The sequence below is a fragment of the Anoplophora glabripennis genome, unplaced genomic scaffold, assembly GCF_000390285.2.
Source record: "Anoplophora glabripennis isolate ALB-LARVAE unplaced genomic scaffold, Agla_2.0 scaffold34, whole genome shotgun sequence".
Taxonomy (NCBI): domain Eukaryota; kingdom Metazoa; phylum Arthropoda; class Insecta; order Coleoptera; family Cerambycidae; genus Anoplophora; species Anoplophora glabripennis.
Window position 1 is genome coordinate 1,842,091 of NW_019426074.1, and position 5,403 is coordinate 1,847,493.

Here is a 5,403-nt window from a genome sequence, read left to right on the forward strand (position 1 = left end):
AAAAAAAGCGTTTGTAAAACATGCGTTTGCTGTTATCCTAACCCCACATTTTAAGAATTATTTTCACGTACTTATAAATAAAAGTAAACAATTTTATATGTAGGACTAAGCAAGTAAATGTTATAAGAATATTTACATGTGGAATTATATATAAAAAAGATAGTATTTTCGTAGATTTCAGTACCTAAAACCTTAATGGTTTGATCGTTTTTTGCACCTGTTTATTCGTTTTACTGCGGCGTCTTTGAAAATACTCAGGTGGCATGACATAACATTCCTATTATTTGATAAACTTTAGATTATTCAGTTATTAAATGTTTGAAATTATTTGTCTTTGCGGAAAACACTATTTAAAGGCCCTTAAGGAAGGCTCTTATCGAGTATAATTTTGAAACATTTTTACTAAATATCAACACAAGACAAATTAATAGAAGAATTAGTGCAGGTTTAAACATATTATGAAATAAAACTCAAAAGATACATTTATTTATTTATTTATTTATTAAAATATACACTATACCATAACAGTTTCACCAAAGCACTAGCACAGCACAAAACAAAATGAGAATATTTTTTAGGTTAGCTCGATTTGTTTTTTTTACCGCTCGGCGCTCACAGTTCTTGGTTCCAACCAATCAAAACCCGTAAAGTAAACGCATGCATATGAATACGCTGGTACGTCGCCCCACTTTTCGGCTTCAAGTCAATTGCAAAATGATCAGTATATGATAGAAGTATGTGGTATCAATACCGGGTAAATTTGTGTTGTTTAATTTGTAAACCGTTGCCTAACAATTAGACGAGAACAACTATCAACTATTAAAAACGCGACACCGAAGGTGGAGCCAAATTTACTCGGTAAAATACAAACCTGTTGTGCGATTATAAGTGAAAATTGGGAATTGTAGCTGCTAAACCTTCATTATATTTTGAATATTGCTCAGCAATGAAAACGCGTTGTTGAACTATCTGAACGGTTTGAACTGAACTATCCTGAACTATCAGTTGTCACGCTGTCTTTTTTGTTGGCAACACTTTACCTCACAAATGGCGTAAAATTCAAATCTTGCGTGAATTTTGGGGCACCCGATACAAACTATTCAAAATGACCATTTGACTTGAATACACATTTGAGCCTGATGAAATATGAAATTAATGGCATTGTCAGTTATGTGGGGATTGCTACAGATTTCCGCAGCAGAACAGAAAATTCTCCTAGTTGATTGTTCTCGGTTATTCACATTTTGCTAATAAACAAACATTTTTATTTATATCCACAAAGCTAATAATTAAGCGGAATTAAGTCTGGGGATCGTGGTGATGGTATAAGGTCTTACTTCTTTAAGTAATATAAATAAAGGCGATTGTGAACATTACTCACTCACCTTCAATGTAACATAAACATGTAAGGGAGGCACACAGAGATGCATAGTGAGGCTTTGGCATGTTAAAAAATTACTTATAATTTTTCATAGGAACTAAAAGAAACTGCTAGCTGAGTCATGTGACCAAGTCGACTTATATCAACGCTCGCCAGAACCCATGGCAAGTCGAGACGATCGTAAAGATCGCCCAAGTCCAAAGACACTAAATTTTATATACCATACCGAGGATTCACTTCAACACTTGGCGAACATGGACTCTGGTTTTCTGCGGATTAGTAACCAGGATCAAGTTCCTGGCCAATACGAAGTACGATCCAAGTATTCAGTAGCATTCTTTCTTATGGATATTGTTTTCTTTTCCACGCCAACTACAAAGTTAATATTGTAGATAATATATGTCAGACGAAGCATATTAAAAATTGTTAGCCCTGCAACACCTATCACATTAATATGACATATATTTAGGGTAAGCAGAAAAGCTGGAAATTAATCGTATTCGCAATGAACAATAAATGAACATATCTCTCTGTTCTATATGCGCCGTCGAATAGTGCTCCGAAAATGTTGAGTGCAATCGATCCTGTGACCAACTTTGGTAGCTTATAGCTCAGTAATCAGAAATAGTAGAAAAATGAATAATTATGTTTTTAGGTGTGTTTCCACGGCTAATTTTGAGTTTACCTTGAAAAGTACCTTACAATTTTTATAACTCGCCTTTGTTTTGTTACAACGTGATTAATTTTAGTCTCTTTCAAACAGCTGTGTTAAAATCGATGTTCATTTTTAATGTTAGATAAGCTGTAGTAAAACATGCCGATTGCTAAAAACTCACCTAGAAATATCAGGAAAATATATCATTTTTCGCTTATTGTCAATTGTTATTGTTACTATTTAGCTTATTATCAGAAGGAAAGTAGCTACACTCCAACTGATTGTTCTTTTATTAATATCAGCGAGTATTAAGTATCTTTGTACACCCTCATTAGGTTGTACCCTGTGGAGAAAAGACGAGAGTCTAGATCTAGAGAGACAAATTCACTTTGCTTCGAGGTTACACGCACCTGCGTTTCTTATGTGGTGTAGGTCAGAGACAACTTTAATGAAATCATTTTTACGATTCAGGTCTTTTTCGTATGCTTGTCATATAAAAACCTAACCTGGCTTATCGGTTTAAATTCATTTATTAAACATCAAACAAAAACCACGCATACTAGAAGCCTGAAAGCAAAGTGGATTGGCTGTCTGTAGACACTATTGGAGAATAGTGTACAGGATCGGAATGTCCCCATGGTTCATCGGCCGTTACGTGAGAGCGATAAAGTAAGTCATAAAAATCCATGCGATAGAGAACCGCCCATTTCGCCCTTCCACAAATAAGAAGTGGAATCTTATTTGTGGAAGGGCGAAATGGGCGGTGACTATTAGACGCCTTCATTATAGCCATCTTTCTCTATCGCACGGATTTCTATGACTTTCTTTATCGTTCTCATGTAACGGCCGATGAACCATGGGGACTTTCCGACCCTGTATATCTATTATTCCATCAGCAGAAATATCAAAATGATCTTTTTAGGAATTGCTTTTATTTTCCTAACAGTTTTTCAAAACTATCCTGATTATATTCCAGTTTGTATACATCATCTAAATTTTTTTTTGTGTTTTTCTGGTTCTACTACTTGGCAGAGCATCGCTGACGCATACTTACACATATTAAGTGTCATTGAAGGTATCAGTAATAATTATAAATGTAGGTACCCATAATTGCTTGATTTTCTAACTTGTTATTCTTGTTATCACCTCAAATTATGTGTAATATACACATTTTTTAGTATTAGAAATATATTAATATATTCGACCTGGTTTTAAATTAATTTTGCCTTGCTATTTATTCCAAGTCACCTCGCAACAATAATAATTGCAAGAAATTATGAATTAATAATTAAATAACGTTTAACATTTTTTTTAGAGCACCAATATCCACAGAAAACTGACAATAATGTTAGTAAATAAAGAAATGACTCCATAAAATTTAATTAAATTTTTTTGAAGGCATTTTGTTCAACAGTAAAATAGCAATTACATAAGTCATAAGTGACCCCACGAAATATTGTTAATACTCCGAAGAGCTATTCTTCTATTGCATCAATTATTGTGACATTTCTTCTACACTGAAACGGAAAAAAGAAAATAAGAAAGATGTTTTAAAAAATAATCCTGTGACAAAAGGGTCAGTTAATAAGAGTTATATATTTTTTTGTCTAACCAACAAATATTTCTTGCTAAGAAAGTAGATACTATAAGAAAATATGTTAACAATTGGAAAACTCCTCTATTTTCGATCTTGAAACTTCAATCAGGCTGACTGAAACTCAAACGGATTTTTTTCTCTGGCGCAAGGGGTTATTCATTTAAAATTATCAGTGTGGCAGAAATGTTCAATTAATTTTAAAAAGTACCTAATAAAAATGCTATAAATAAATAATTACAGATAGTAGTATTTATATTTTAGTTCGTTGGGTAGATATTTTAAATAATAATTAAAGACAAGAACTAATGCCTACCGGCTATCGGGAACAGATATTAGAAACACGTGATGTGTCGTCATTTAAGCATGTTATCGGCTTCTGACGACATCAGAATAATAAAAGTTTACGAAAACGGTTTTAGTCGAACAGAACAATACATTTAGATCGTTATAAATTAAATTTCGTAAACCCTTCTATTTAAAATAATTTAACAGATATTTCTGTAAAACGTGTTAACACGTGCCATCAATACACGACACAATAATGTGTCATAAGCTATAGAAACTTTCATTACACTTATATTGGCAATTTTCTTAAACACGCTATTATGTTGTTAAGTTAGCAGTGCCCGTAATGGCCAATAGTAGTAGTTCTTGAAATACGTTTTAAATATTTTTTTCAAATTTTTACTTTTTTATAGGTAGAGCTAGTTCAAACCAATTTTAAAAAATAATTTTCAAAAAATCTTTTGAAATTGTCGTGGAATTCGTGGGGCTCGCCGGGTTTTGACTGGCCGCAGAGCTTTCGGGCGTTGACGCATCGGACTTAGTTGTGTCACGTCGTGTAAGTCTATTTGGCACCGGCGGTGGTCTTTCACCATCGTTCTTAAGCATGAATATGGTGTCGGATGGAACGACTTAGTCTGACTTCACTTTTACCCACGGTGCTGGGTTGTTAATTACCCGCTCGCCGACAAAGGAATTTCCAATAGACTTCCTCCTCCTCCTTAACGATGTCCGTGAAGGATACCAGGGGTGGATGATGCGGAGACTGTCGTTCTTCCTCCATTGATGACGAGTTCGTAGACAGCTTTGGAAAGACAGCTCCACGCTCTATTTTGGGTCCCGGGGTAATTGATATACTGCAATTGCTTTACAGTTCAAGGTTTTAAGGATTTCAACTGACCCTTTGAACCATTTTTCACTTTGATAGCACAAGGAGTCTCTGGTGTCTTTTTCACTATCTTTATGTGTGATGGCTAGGAACTAAAGCTTATATTTGAGGCCTCTGCAGGGCGTCTGTATGCTTGAGGAGCTTTGTTCACTGGCGTCTCGTAGTCGGACTAGTGTATGAGAGCCTGGGCGGGAAGCTTGAGTAGCTGTGTGAGCTTTAGAGCTGGTGTGATTATTTTTTAAAGAGAATATAGCTCAGACAATATTTTAAATATTGGTTTTTATTGATTATTTCAAGCATAAATAACAATAAATGTAGTCAATGATAACATAGGATAAAACAAAGTATACATTTGGAGCGAGTATGAACTCTGGCCAGGTTTTCATACACTGGTTATAAATCTGTAGATGGATCGAGTTGACGTTCGCCCACAGGGGGGGGGGAGGGATCTCCGCTGGTGGCTCACTCGCGTAGTCCGGTTTAGTTCGGCGCCATTTCTACTGTTCGGCCCTGCCGTCCTGCCCTTGCCGAACCTCTGGAATGTGACATCTTTCTGGTTTGGCCTGTATGGATTTACCGTTGTTGCTGGGGTTCCGTTG